The sequence below is a fragment of the Girardinichthys multiradiatus genome, chromosome 4, assembly GCF_021462225.1.
Source record: "Girardinichthys multiradiatus isolate DD_20200921_A chromosome 4, DD_fGirMul_XY1, whole genome shotgun sequence".
Classification (NCBI taxonomy): Eukaryota; Metazoa; Chordata; class Actinopteri; order Cyprinodontiformes; family Goodeidae; genus Girardinichthys; species Girardinichthys multiradiatus.
The window spans coordinates 39,960,756-39,976,813 of NC_061797.1; positions in this window are offsets into that span (position 1 = coordinate 39,960,756).

Consider the following 16,058-nt stretch of genomic DNA (forward strand, 5'->3'; position numbering starts at 1 on the left):
AAATTCAGAAAAAGCTCTAATATAACCCATAACTAATCCATCGTTTGTTAACTTTGAAAAGTGTATTTTATGTTAAACATTTACTCTAAACCTGTCTTTTCATTCAACAGAATGAATAAATGTTTGGAACCTTAATGCTGAATCAGCTCCAGCCAGGAGTAGGGATGGGTACCGAATTCGCTACTTAACGACTAAATTTCGTCGGTACTACAAAGTACCGATTCACGTAAAATCAAATGTCACCATGTTTCCATACCTAAACGCATCATTGTGACACTGAGGGAGAGGAAGAGTAGGCGATTTTCCATGCCGGACATGAACACAGCATTGCACGCATAGTGTAATGCTATCAGCAGAAATTGGTAACATCAACAAAGCATGTATGATAGAAAGTGCTCGAAAGTATGGCTCCACTTTTCAAAGTGTGGTGCAGATTACGTTCGCTGCAATATTTGTGACACTTCTAATCTGAGAAAGCACCTAGTTAAGCACCAGATTTTTCTCAAGGCTGAAGATTTTTGTCAGCCTCAGCTCTACGGCTACAACCCATGCATTCGGCACTGTTAGCCTGCATCTGTTAGGGACTCGTCGTCTGCGACAAGCAACAATGGAGAAGAAATGCTTGAAACAACTGAGATGTTACACTACAAACAGTTGGATGTTGTTTTCATATATTCATTATGAAAACAACCGTTTTCATGGGTACTGTTGAGTACTGATACAGATTCCCAGGTACCGGGTATCGGTACTGTATCAGTTCAAATGTAAAAGGCACCAATCTCCAGCCAGGAGATAGATTTGATCTACAAAGATAGTTTTGTTTGCATTCTGGGTTGAGTGAGCTGAAAGAATGTGGTACGAAAAATAATACATTCCATTTTCTTATTGGCTGACCAGCACAATGACATGTTTCCCTAAGTCCGCATCCGATTGGCTGATCAGCTTCTCGCAACAACTCCTTCTCCAAAGCTTATCGGCTGTTCAGGACTGAGGCAGCTAAGTTCACAATAAGAGAGGCAGTAACACTGAACTATCAAAACAAAACAAAAAAAACAAGAAGCAAGACATGATCACCCTCTTGAGATTTTGATTGTTTTGCTTTTCTTCCTCACCTCCCATGGGCTCAGTATTGCTCAGTGACTTTCTTTGAAAGTGTTTTTTTTTTCTTAATGTCCAGTCCAAAGTGAAAAATAATAGACATACAACACACTGACCCAGAACCATGCCTTTCAGTCTGAGTTACCATTTCAGGCAGAACAGGAGCGGATTGCCCTGTAAAATGGGCCGAGAGACAGGACTGTAGAAGCCACATGAACAAAAATCCCAGCAGGCGCCATGATTCGGAATTAGAATATACTGTATTTTCATTGTCACAAGTACAAAGAAACGGAGAAAAAAAACTATCTGGTTTGGGCTCGAGGAATAAATAATTTATGCAAAATAGAAATAGGAGTTCAGAAACAGCCTGATTACAGGCCCACAAAGAGTTTATCCTATGTTCTGAGGGAGGTTAGGGACATGGAATCAGAATGGGCCATTTTCAGGGTCTCCCCAAACTGAGACCTGAAGATTATTTGCACATGTAATGGTGACAACGTGATGGAAGCTGTCAAGCTGAAGGAGTCCTATATAAAAAAATCTTCTTCTTATTATTATTATTATTATTGTACTCGTACTCGTCGTCTTCCGTTTATCCGGGACAGGGTTGCGGGGGCAGCAGACTCAGCAGAGACGCCCAGACGTCCCTCTCCCCAAACACCTCCTCCAGCTCCTCCGGGTGGAGCCCAAGGCGTTCCCAGGCCAGCCGAGAGACATAGTCCCTCCAGTGTGTCCTGGGCCTCCTCCCGGTGGGACGTGCCTGGAACACCTCCCGAGGAAGGCGTCCAGGAGGCATCCGGTATAGATGCCCGAGCCACCTCAACTGGCTCCTCTCGATGTGGAGGAGCAGCGGCTCTACTCCGAGCCCCTCCCGGATGGCCGAGCTCCTCACCCTATCTCTAAGGGAGTGCCCGGCCACCCTACGGAGGAAGCTCATTTCAGCCGCTTGTATCTGGGATCTCGTTCTTTCGGTAATGACCCAAAGTTCATGGCCATAGGTGACGGTAGGAACGTAGACCGACCGGTAAATTGAGAGCTTTGCTTTTCGGCTCAGCTCTCTCTTCACCACAACGGACCGGCACAGCGCCCCCATTACTGCAGCAGCCGCACCGATCCGTCTGTCGATCTCCCGCTCCATTCTTCCCTCACTCGTGAACAAGACCCTGAGATACTTAAACTCCTCCACTTGACGCAGGAACTCCCCTCCAACCTGAAGAGGACAAGCCACCCTTTTCCGGTCGAGTACCATGGCACTCGGCTGCAAACTGCCCCAGCGCATGCTGTAGGTCTTGGCTAGAGGGGTCCAGCAGGACAACGTCATCTGCAAAAAAAAGAGACGAAATCCACTGGTCCCCAAACCAGACCCCTCCGGCCATTGGCTACGTCTAGAAATCCTGTCCATAAAAGTTATGAACAGGACCGGTGACAAAGGGCAGCCCTGTCGGAGTCCAATATGCACCGGGAACAAGTCCGACTTAGTGCCGGCAATGCGGACCAAACTCCTGCTCCGCTTGTACAGGGACCGGATGGCCCCTAATAAAGGGCCCCCGATTCCATACTCCTGGAGCACCCCCACAGGGCATCACGAGGGACACAGTCGAATGCCTTCTCCAAGTCCACAAAACACATGGGCAAACTCCCATGAACCCTCGAGCACCCTGTAGAGGGTATAGAGCTGGTCCAGTGTTCCACGGCTGGGACGAAAACCACACTGCTCCTCCTGAAGCCGAGGTTTGACTATCGGCCGGACTATTCCTCTCCAACACTCTGACGTAGGCCTTACCAGGGAGGCTGAGGAGTGTGATCCCCCTGTAGTTGAAACACACCCTCTGGTCCTCCTTCTTATGGACCACCACCCGAGTCTGCCAGTCCAGAGGCACTGTCCCCGTCCGCCACGCAATGTTGAAGAGGCGTGTCAACCATGACAGCCCAACAACATCCAGAGACTTGAGGTACTCAGGACGGATCTCATCCACCCCCAAAGCCTTGCCACCGCGGAGCTTTTTAACTACCTCGGTGACTTCAGCCTGGGTGATGAAAGAGTCCAGCCCCGAGTCCCCAGCCTCTGTTTCCACCACGGAATGCGTGATGGCAGAATTGAGGAGATCCTCGAAGTACTCCTACCATCGCCCAATAATGTCCTCAGTTGAGGTCAGCAGCCTCCCACACCCACTGTTAACAGTGTTGGCGAAGCACTGCTTCCCCCTCCTGAGGCGCCGGACGCTTTGCCAGAATCGCTTCAAGGCCAACCGGTAGTCCTTCTCCATGGCCTCACCAAACTCCTCCCAGGCCCAAGTTTCTGCCTCTGCCACCGCCCGGGCCGCAGCACGCATGGCCTCACGGTACCCGTCAGCTGCCTCAGGAGTCCCACAAGCCAACCACAGCCGATAGGACTCCTTCTTCAGCTTGACAGCATCCCTTACTGCCGGTGTCCACCACCGGGATCTGGGATTGCCACCGCGACAGGCACCGCAGACCTTACGGCCGCAGCTACGGGCAGCAGCATCGACAATAGATGTGGAGAACATGGTCCACTCGGACTCTATGTCTCCAACATCCCCCGGGATCTGGTCAAAGCTCTCCCGGAGGTGGGAGTTGAATACATCTCTGGCCGAGGGCTCCGCCAGGCGTTCCCAGCAGACCCTCACTATGCACTTGGGCCTGCCAAGTCTGTCCGGCTTTCTCCTCCTCCAGCGGATCCAACTCACCACCAGGTGGTGATCAGTGGACAGCTCAGCTCCTCTCTTCACCCGAGTGTCCAAAACATGCGGCCGAAGGTCTGATGATACGACAACAAAGTCGATCATCGACCTCCGGCCTAGGGTGTCCTGGTGCCAAGTGCACTGATGGACACCCTTATGTTTGAACATGGTGTTCATTATGGACAATCCATGACTAGCACATAGTCCAATAACAAAACACTACTCGGATTCAGATCAGGGAGGCCATTCCTCCCGATCACGCCTCTCCAGGTGTCACTGTCATTTCCCACGTGGGTGTTGAAGTCCCCCAGCAGAATAATGGAGTCCCCGGGAGGGGCACTATCCAGCACCCCCGAGAGGGACACCAAGAAGGCCAGGTATTCCGCACTACCGCTCGGCCCGTAGGCCAAGATGACAGTCAAGAGACCTATCCCCAACCCGAAGGCGCAGGGATATGACCCTCTCATCCACTGGGGTAAACCCCAACACGAGACGGCTGAGCTGGGGGACAACAAGCAAACCCACACCAGCCTGCCGCCTCTCCCCGTGGGCCACTCCAGAGTAGAAGAGAGTCCAACCCCTCTCAAGGAGATGGGTTCCAGAGCCCACGATGTGCGTGGAGGCGAGCCCGACTATTTCTAGTCGATATCTCTCAAGCTCCCGCACAAGCTCAGGCTCCTTCCCCCCCAGCGAGGTGACATTCCACGTCCCTAGAGCCAGCCTAAACATCTCGGATCGGGCCGCTGAGGTCTCCACCTTCGTCCGCCACCCAATCCTCTTTGCACCGGTCCCTCACGGTTCACCCTGCAGATGGTGGGCCCACTGGGGGATGGCCTCGCGTCTCTCGTTCAGGCTTGGCCCGGCCGGGTCCCGCGAGGAGCGACCCAGCCACCAGGCGCTCTCCAGCGAGTCCCGACCCCAGGCCTGGCTCCAGGGTGGGACCCCGGCTCTGCCGTACCGGGCGACGTCACATGCCTCAATATTTTTGTCCTCATGAGGGATTCTTGAACCGCTCTTTGTCTGACCCATTACCTAGAGCCTGTTTGCCATGGGAGACCCTACCAGGGGCATTTAGGCCCCAGACAACATAGCCTCTAGGATCATTTGAGCACTCAAACCCCTCCACCACGTTAAGGTGGCAGTTCAAGGAGGGGTATTATTATTGTTATTATTATTATTATTATTATTACCTTCAATTAAAAATAGCTAAGAAGTGTAGAAGTTTCACTACAAAAGGTTTTGGTGAAGTTATGTTTTTTTTTCTCTATGTCTGCTACAGATGAGTTGAAAATCAAAAGAAATTAATCAGCTCAGAAACTTTGGATTACTTGGCTTTTAGTACCAACCTAAGAATTGGTGTGTGCTTTGATTTATTAATACATTATGTTGCATAACAAAGCTTTTCTTTCTGTCTGCTGCCAAATTTTGATAATAGATGAAAAATCATCAGTGTTATAACCAGAAGAGTCTTTGGAGTCAGAACAAAATTTAAAGCAGGAATGTGATTGATGGAGCTCTTTTCATTCAAAAAGCTTTTTCAAAAGGGTTAACTGAAGATTAGATGGAAGTGTTTTTTTTTTCTTTAAATTACAATCTTTTGGCTAAACTCCAACATAAAGCGACTGGTACTCATCTTAACATCCAAATAAATTGGTGCACCAGGGTGTGAAAAAGACTCTCTGCATGCTAAAGTAGAGTGGATGGAAAGGAGGGAGGGGGCGAGTTTGTTGGAATCTGTGACATTCTTCAAGGCCAGTGTAAGATTAAAGACCTTAGCTGCTGTCCCTCTGATCATATATTCACAAACGATACTCCATGAAGACAGGGCCTTTATAGACAGACTAGTAGAAAATAGGGCTGCTACTTGTGAATATTTGTGGCAGCCTATTATAAGTATCAGATAATGTTTCGTTACTGAGTGAGAAGATTAAGCTCCAGAGAGGTTTTTTTTTTTTTTTTGCTGTTTTCATTTTTTATTTGACATCTTTTGTTAGGACCGTCATCTCTTCTTTGATACTTCATATATGGAAAAAATGGGGCTCTTACATTCTGATGTAAGAAAAACGTTTATATTTTTTGCATTTTCCCTCATATAAACAGTATATTCTGTGCAAAACATTAAGCAGACGTTTAAAATGGGTTTTGAATATTGGCAGAATTTCCCATATTTTTAGAACAATCCATGATGTGCTTTTCATATACCATGTTTTGGCATGATGTGTGCAGTGTAATTGTAACCTGAGGAAACTGTGCTACAGAGTTGAAGACCAAAAAGTATTCTTATAACTCAGATTGATCAAGTCAAGTCAAGTCAAGTCTATTTATATAGCGTTTTTCAGCAACAAGACACTCAAGGCGCTGTACATAATGATACAGAAAATCCCAAAACAGAATAACATATCAAATGACAATAATCATCCTTGGGGGTTTACTGGTAAGGGCTGGTTCTAATCCAATCCTTCTAAGAAATCCAAAAGTCTATTGTAAGAGAAAGCGCCTTGTACTGAAACTAAAGAAGCTGGGTCATTGGTGTAAAAACAGCTTTAGTCCAAATTTCAAATACTGATAATATTTGGCTTTCGCTGGTAATCCTCCTGAGAAATCTGAAATGAAAAGTAATGAAATCACACATTTAGGTAAAGTAAGATAGGACTCTATTCTTAGCACAATACAGCCTGATGTAGTACAAAAAACCTCAGCAGGGTTAAGCACCACACATAGGTTATTTGCATAAAAAACCTTGAACCATTTGCTGAGAAGATGTCCAGAGGTGTGTGGTGTGTGTATATATATATATATATATATATATATACATATGTTTATAGTTTATAGTTGGACCCCTTTTTGCCTTCAGAACTGCCTTAATCCTTCATGGCATAGATTCAACAAGGTACTGGAAACATTCCTCAGAGAGTTTGGTCCATATTGACATGATAGCATCACACAGATTCTGCAGATTTGTCAGCTGCACATCCATGATTGTCAAGAATAAAGGGAACACTCAAATAACATCCTAGATCTGAATGAATGAAATATTATCATTGAATACTTTGTTCTGTACAAAGTTGAATGTGCTGACAAAAAAATCACACAAAAATCATCAATGGAAATCACATTTATTAACCAATAGAGGCCTGAATTTGGAGTCACACACAAAATTAAAGTGGAAAAACACTCTACAGGCTGATCCAACTTGTAATGTCCTTAAAACAAGTCAACATGAGGCTCAGTATTGTGTGTGGCCTCCACGTGCCTGTATGACCACCCTACAACGCATGGGCATGCTCCTGATGGGACGGCGAACTGTCTCCTGAGGGATCTCCTCCCAGACCTGGACTAAAGCATCCGCCAACTCCTGGACAGTCTGTGGTGCAACGTGACGTTGGTGGATGGAGCGAGACATGATGTCCCAGATGTGCTCAATCGGATTCAGGTCTGGGGAACAAGCGGGCCAATCCATAGCTTCAATGTCTTCATCTTGCAGGAACTGCTGACACACTCCAGCAACATGAGGTCTAGCATTGTCCTGCATTAGGAGGAACCCAGGGCCAACCGCACCAGCATATGTTCTCACAAGGGTTCTGAGGATCTCATCTAGGTATCTAATGGCAGTCGTGCTAGCTCTGGCAAGCACATGGAGGGCCGTGTGGCCCTCCAAAGAAATGCCACCTCACACCATTACTGACCCACTGCCAAACCAGTCATGCTGAAGGATGTTGCAGGCAGCAGATCGGTCTCCAGAATCTGTCACGTCTGTCACATGTGCTCAGTGTGAACCTGCTTTCATCTGTGAAGAGCACAGGGTGCCAGTGGCAAAATTACCAGTCCTGGTGTTCACTGGCAAATCCCAAGCATCCTGAACGGTGTTGGGCTGTGAGCACAACCCCCATTTGTGGCCCTCATACCATCCTCATGGAGTCGGTTTCTAACCGTTTGTGCAGACACATGCACATTTGTTGCCTGCTGGAGGTCATTTTGCAGGGCTCTGGCAGTGCCCTTCCTGTTCCTCCTTGCACAAAGGCAGAGGTAGCAGTCCTGCTGCTGGGTTGTTGTCCTCCTATGGCCTCCTCCACGTCTCCTGGTGTACTGACCATCATAACTCAGTAAGCCGATCTCAGTATCAAAATAACTATTTGCTCTTAGTTTCGTTTTTCACTCCGTTACCCGTACTCATCCATTCTCTTCACTTCTCTCCTTACAGTGAAATATTTCGTCCGTTCCGTTCCTGACTATGTCTTCAATAAACAATCTTTATTTTACTTCCCCCTCCTGAGTGTTCCCTGTATGTGGGTCCAAGCTATTTCGAACATAATGACATTGATGTAAATCTCTCATTCCACCATATCCCAAAGGTGCTCTATTGGATTGAGATCTGGTGACTGTGGAGGCCATTTGAGTACAGTGAACTCATTGTCACGTTCAAAAAACCAGTCTGAGATGATTCGTGTTTTATGACATGGCGCGTTATCCTGCTGGAAGTAACCATCAGAAGATGGGTTAAGTGTGGTCATATAGGGATGGACATGGTCAGCAACAATACTCAGGTAGGCTGTGGCGTCGACACGACGCTCAATTGGTACTAAGGGGCCCAAAGTGTGCCAAGAAAATATCCCCCACACCATTACACCATCACCACCAGCTTGAACTGTTGATACATGGCAGGATGGATCCATGCTTTCATGTTGATGCCAAATTCTAACCCTACCATCCGAATGTTGCAGCAGAAATCGAGACTCCTCAGACCAGGCAACGTTTTTTCAATCTTCTATTGTTCAATTTTGGTGAGCCTGTGCAAATTGTAGCCTCAGTTTCCTGTTCTTAGCTGACAGGAGTGGCACCCGGTGTGATCTTCTGCTACTGTAGCCCATCCGCCTCGAGGTCTGATGTGTTGTGCGTTCAGAGATGCTCTTCTGCATGCCTTGGTTGTGACGAGTGGTTATTTGAGTTACTGTTGCCTTTCTATCAGCTCAAACCAGTCTGGCCATTCTCCTCTGACCTCTAGCATCAACAAGGCATTTGCACCAACAGGACTGCCGCTCACTGGATATTTTCTCTTTTTTGGACCATTCTCTGTAAACCCTGGAGATGGTAGTGCGTGAAAATACCAGTAGATCAGCAGTTTCTGAAAAACTCAGACAAGCCCGTCTGACACCAACAACCATGCCATGTTCAAAGTCAATTAAATTACCTTTCTTCGCCATTCTAATGCTCGGTTTGAACTGCAGCAGATCATCTTGATCATGTCTACATACCCTAATAAAGTGGCTGATAAATATTAACTACAAAACGATAAAATTAGAATATTGCACTTATTGGGATAAAACAGATCACACTGCTGCCAAAGCAGTGTGATTAGGGTCATTTCACTGCTGTCTTTTTTTGGGACTGGAATGGTGGCTGCTTTCAGACAGGTCAGGACAATGGCAGGAGCCAGGGATATATTGAAAATTTCTGTCAGGACTCCAGCTAACAGGTTGGCACAGGCCCGTAGGACTTTACCGGGAACTCTGTCTGATCCAGTAGCATTTTGTTGTGCTGACAGTCTTCAGGGCATGCCCCACCTGATGATTCTGAAGGGTGAGAGGTGGAGGACCAGTGATTCGATGAGGTGTCAGTAGTGAATGAGCTCTGAATGTCTCAAAGCAGCTGAAGAAGCGGTTTAATTCTTCTGCTAGCAAGGTATCAGGAGTTCCTTCACCTTTGAAGTCATTCATGGTTTTTCAATTGGATAAACATACACCCTCTTATTCACAATGAGAGAACTGCATCTATGCGCTCATGAAGCTCCAGATGTTAAAATATGGACCAGTCTGCTCTCTGGAAGCAGTCCTGTAGCTGGTCAAGTGTTCCTTCAGGGCAAGTTTCTGGCGTTAGTCAAAATGATGCTCATGATCGGCTGCCTGAGTGGCTGTCATGCTAGCCTAGCTAGCAGGCCCATTCTGCACCTCCACTTTTGTTTACAATGCCTGTCCTGGCGGCGCCACTTCCCAGGCCCAAAAACAAACCAGCGTGAGCCCAATGATCTTGCTATGTCTTTCGGGATACTGTGAGACCACTGAAGCTCTAAATTTCCAAAAATGCTCATAATCCAGAGAGTAGGAATATCTATAACCATTCAAACTTCCAGATTTACACAATAACACACACACGATATGAAAAAAAAAGCATTGCATCAGAGAGCCAAGAGACGCTGCATGTGTACGCGTCGCCTTTGTTTGAGTGTTTGTATTCAAATGTATGCAGATGATGCTGTCATTTTTTTTCCATAGTACCAGTAAAACACAGGTTGTAAATTACTTAACAAATTTCATTATTAATGCTACAAATGGTGAGTGCTGTTTAATGTGTCTAAATTAATTGGTATATTTTTTCTCATTGTCACATGGGTCTACTGTAATTTTTAACCCATTCTTCAAACTCCATTCTGGTGATTATTGCAGCATTAGACACCCTGGTTTGTTATAATCTTTTTTAAACAACTTTTTTAATACTTTGGGGTAAAATAAATGTTTCAGCTTTGTCCTGTTTTATTTTTTGAAGGACATTTCCTTAAACAATTATAGCTTTTTTATGTTGTTAATGGTAATTACTACCAATGACAACCCAAAAACTTTACCTAATTGTTATTTTGGGATAGTGCTATGTTTAAAATATTGTTTGATTTTTATATTTGCATCTTGTACTTGCTATGTGTTGCTGTCTTTCTTAATTGTTTCTCATATGTTTATTTTAGGGTAACTCTGTAAGGGACAACCAAACAGCCTTTTGGCTAACTCTGGCACATTTGCTTAACTGTTCATTAATGTGCACTGGCCCTGTTAAATAAATTAAAAATGTGAAAAATAAGGTGATGGAAGTTATACAAATTTATTTAGAGGAAATCAAACAACATGTCATATTACCATCAGCTTGTTGGAAAATGAAATTCATCTTTGGAGTGGTACAAGGCCAACAAATGGCTCAAATGTAAAATGTATCAATCCACCTCATCAACTGATTGTGTGTCTGCTCAGTTCCTAGAAAGCACAGGAACATACCTTTTTTGACTGAAAGTTTGATATGCAGAGAATCTGGTGGACTGATGCAGTTGACAAGCTCAACCAGTGTAACTTCACGCGGGAACATGGATGTTGTCCGGCTGAGAAAACCAGCCCATAACGTCACAATGGTCTCTTGTGAAATTGTAGACTGTTAATACCCACTAAAGTAGCTTTGTTGCCACTGGCATGAACATTTTCAGTTTGAGTTGTTTTGAATTGCTAAATTCAGCTAAAACAGATGATAACAAGCTGTTAGCTTCCTATACTTTTTGGAATAATTTACTTCTTCAACAAGCTTATACCACAGGACAGGACACTATTACTAATAACAACTTCACAGAACTTCATTTCAGAAAATCTGAACTTACCCTTAAGATTAAAGGAACAACTGTCAATTGGCTAGAGACTGAAATGAACCAATTTCTTTTTCTTTTATGAACCTGTTAGGCCCTAAGGGGTTTTAGAGCACTTTCCACCTGAATTTACATACCTTTAATAAATCAAGTATAGATCCATAGTTATAAGGCATACATGCAAACATTTGGTACCTGTCTAAAGATAAGACATAAAAGTTTTTTTTTTACTATTGTAACTGTTACTATGTCTGATTTATTTGTGATTAAACATAAAAAAAAAAACATTTTTGAGCCTCGCCAAAGGTTTTTTCTAAATGAACATTGCAAAACGCTATGGAAATCCTTTGGAATTCCTAGGTAAACCTTCTTCACTATCTTCACTATAACTGCGGTGAATTTGGACTGAATAAATTAAAGTTTATATGTTTCACAAACGTTTTAGAGGGCCATGTGCCAGGCGAAAATGGCAATTAGGCAAAGGTTGCCAAAACTTTCCCAAATGTGTTTTTCATCTCATAAAAAGGAAATAAAAGGGAATCTGGTCAAATAAAAGTGCTGATTTCCATTGTAGGAGTAATTCAACCTGGAAAGACTCCCATAATGGAGAAACAACAAGAAGACGGTTAAAGAGTTTATTAATGAAAGATTATTCATTTGGCACTCGGACCCCTGAGGAAGCCGTGAACGCTGAGGATGAAATGAGTTTGAATAAACAACTTAGGATTATGATTAGGTATGTCTTCCCCCTTGGGATCCGATCCTGGTGGTGGTGTAGGCCTTGGTATGGAAGGAGTTGGGAGCCTATGGTGGAGAAGGGGTGGAGGAGGGTCGAAGCTCAGCAGAAGAGCGGTGTTTTCCATGCAGATGGTCTGTAAAAGTGATGCCCTGGGAGATGATTGGCTGAGGAGGAGTGTGGACCTGCTGTTGATTGGAGCAGCCAGAGAAGAGTGATTGGACGAGATGGGGTGGTGAGTGTTCCATGTTGAATTTTCATTTAAACTCCATTTCTGCATATAACATAGCCTTTGGTTATGACATTTACCCTGTGTATCATCAAAATGTACAGTTGCAAACATAACTGGAAGCTAACAGAGTGGCGCGCAAACTAGCAGCTGGCGGACAGCAACCCACAGACTGTAATGTGCAATCAAATTACATCACTAGAGAAGGTGCTAGAAAGACAAATTATGCCTTGTTAGAATCAGAATCAGAATCAGAATCAGCTTCATTGCCAAGTTCCTACATACAAACAAGGAATTTGACTCCGGTACACTTTGCTCTTTGGTTTTGTTTTTGTATTACAGAATATACAAATTTACAATGTACAATATACACATATATAATAAAAAGGTGCATTTGCAACATCTGTATGCTGTTGTTTTGTACTCTATTGAATGTTCAACAGAGAAACAGCCTGGGGGAAGAAACTGTCTCTGTGGCGGCTGGTTTTAGTGAACAGTGCTCTGTAGCGGTGGCCTGAAGGTAAAACTCTAAACAGTTTATGTGCAGGGTGTGTGGGGTCTGCAGAGATTTTAGCAGCTCTTTTCCTGACCCTAGACCTGTATAAGTCCTGGATGGAGGGAAGGTCAGCCCTAATTATTCTCTCTGCATTCCTGATTATTTGTTGCAGTCTGCACCTGTCCTGTTTTGTGGATGAGCCAAACCACACTGAGATGGATGAAGACAAGACAGACTGAATGATGGCAGTGTAGAAGATGACCAGCAGCTCCTGTGGAAGGTTGAACTTCTTGAGTTGCCTCAGGAAGTACAGTCTCTGCTGGGCCTGAGTGTCTGTAATTTGTTATGATATGAGACATGTGGGGTGCTGCAAAGCGAATGGTGTACACCATATGTTTCTTACAAGCATATCAGTCTACAACAATCTACTCTGATACACGTTTGTGGAGTTTAATTTAAAAAAAACAGATAAAGGTTTGGAACATATCCTTTCATGGATAAAAGGGAAAAATTTAATTCCTTAATTATCTGTTGAATGCAAAACTCTATTAATAAAACCTGCATGTTGTTTTCTTCTGTATGTAATATAGTCTTTAGAGAAGAAAAATAGCTGAAACAGTCAAAATCAGAACCAAAAGGCCAGGCCTCAAAGAAAACTCAAATCAGTATCGGACAGAAAAAACCTGATCGGTGCATCTTTAAGATAGTACAACAAAGGCTGGTTCCTTGAAATCAAGCTGTAAACAATTGAGGATTGACTTAAGACTTTGGCACAGCTCAGTATTTGTATATAGTACATGTGTTATACTTGTGTGTAAATATTTGTGTGCTTGTGTTTGTTTGTGTGTGTGTATGTGTGTATTAAAACTAACAGCCTTGGGCTCAGTGTGCAACCAGCCGCATTTATGCATAAATGAAAAATGTCAATAGAGCTTCCTTCCACAATATTGCCTATTTCACTAGCACATATCACTGTCCTTTGACTTATGGACATAAATTCAGTGGACACAGCACAGCAAACTGAAAAATGATTAATGTAACTTTCATCTTGGGTTTGCTTCACTTGCTGTGGCCTTGGCTCCTTTAATAGTCATGGAACAGTGGAAAAATGTGATTCTGCTTGTCCTTCAAATAAAATGTTTCCATAATGGATTCTCATTAAGTGATATATATATTCATATACAGGCACATTCACTACTCCAATTGCTTTGCCCTTTTTATATCTTTCACAAGAGAGTTAATGAAAATCTCTGGTAGATCACAGAAATAAAGCACCTGCAAAACAGCCTAAAATACATTGGCTGCTGAGAAGTATTAATATAATTATCAAGGTTATATCAGGTTCCTCTTAATTCAATTGTCTCTCAACATTTCTCAGTTATGTCAGTCAATGTGCCTGCCTTGTCTTTAGAGCAACAAAAGAGTTATCCATTCCAGCACCATTAAAACATCAATGTCTTATTTCTGGTAAATGGCAGAGGAAAGATAATTGGCATGTGTGCATGCATATTAATTAACTGATAATGAGACGATAAGGCCCCTCTCTACCTGCAGGTGTGGAACCACTAATCAATTGGCAGTGAAATGGGGTAAAAACTCTGCTTCTTTTATCCCACCACTGAAATTAAAAACCTATTTAGTACCACGTTTTCCAACAAAGTGCTTTTCATTTATCTTCTCCAGCACATTATTCAATCACACTTTCCATTTGTATAATGTTAATATTTTCATGTAATTTCCCACTGCCTCAGAGATGGGTTTTTTGATATGGCTTTGTAAAATGGCTATTCCATTCCAGCTCCATTCACTCGCTGGTAATAAACTTACAACCTATATTTCAGATTAAATGTCTTCAGCAAATGGAGCCAGTCTCAGATGTTTCAGTGCTCTGTGGAAAGACCACTTCTGCTCCCTGGTGGCGACCACAGGAACCGTCCAAATGGTATTTTATGCCCCCTAGTGGATCAATTTAACCCACATCTTGGCAGCCGTTCATTTGCTGTGTAAGGTTACCACTGCTTCAAACTGTTCAAGCAACAGAAACCAGAAGTCTGATATGTAAAGCAAGCTGTATAGTTGAAAGCTGCAGGGATTCCCAGTGCTGAAACATTAGCTGACTATCTTCAAGGGTTGCTGCTTTAGCCTGCAGCACCTTTGGAAATGTTTGAAAGAGTGTTTTGTAACTATTGGTCCTGACCAGAGGTGTGTAAGCAGAACTGAGGAGGAGGAAAAAATGAACCATCTTCTGTGAAAAAAAGACAGGAGGTGCAGAGTGTATTAAAAGGAATGTGCAAATATCTAAGGCAGAAAAACAATAATGCTAAATATACCGGGCCTAGTAAAACACATGCATTCACATTTTTTCATTTTACATTCACAAACTTGAATAGATTTTAATTAGTTTATATGTCATAGACCAACAAAAAGTACTGCATCACTGGAAAATAAATGGAAAAGTGCACAATATTTTACAAATAAAATGAAATGTGTGACCTACATTTATATTCTGTATTTTACTCTGACATCCTTGAATAAAATCCAGTGCAACCAGTTGTTTTCAGAAGCCATCTAATAGCAAATAGTCCACCTGAGAACAATTTTAATTTGAGTAAAAATACATATGTTCAGAACGCAAAGTTCAAGGGTAAGAAGGCAAGGGATTCCAGGTAAACAACCGTGGGACTCAGGATTAAAAACAAAACATTTAATAAACAAAAAACACACATCTGTACTGTGTCCAGTAAGAGCTATATTTCTTCAGAGATGCACAAATTCGAATTGGTGGAGCAGGTCCCCATGACACAGAATTTGATAGACAATAGTGCAGCGTTGCATCCTCCCGTTGACAGGCCCTCCTTCACTCTCAGACAGGGCAATCTGTACACACAGCATCACAAACACCACAGACCCCATCTCAGTCACCGTGCAACCCATTTATCACGTCAACCTCCAAGAGACATGGTCTTCAAGTTGCAGAGGTGACTCTATCAAGGTGACCCCTATGCAATGGTCATAAATCGCTCGCTTTGTCTGTCACTTTATCCGACTGGAAGGAGAATAAAATATTTCAGTAGTAAGTATATAGTTTCATTAGTTCTGAGAATCTGAGAGGTTCAAAATAAGTCTTACTTGGAAACATGATTAGGATGGTGGCATCTAGCTGGAGCCCCCAGTTTCCTCATCCTTTCCTTTTCCTGTCTTTTTAACTGCTTGTTCTCCCTCCTGGGTGGAAGCTGCAGTCTTCGGCCTCACCTCTGGCTTTCACAGCGGTCCACAACAGCTGCGCCTTTGCTTGTATTGAAACCCATTTGACTGACAGCCAGTGTGCACTCAGAGCTGTTTAGCTGATGAGATCCCTGAAGTAAGAATGTTTTAAAACAAAAGTCATCACCTTAAAATCTCCT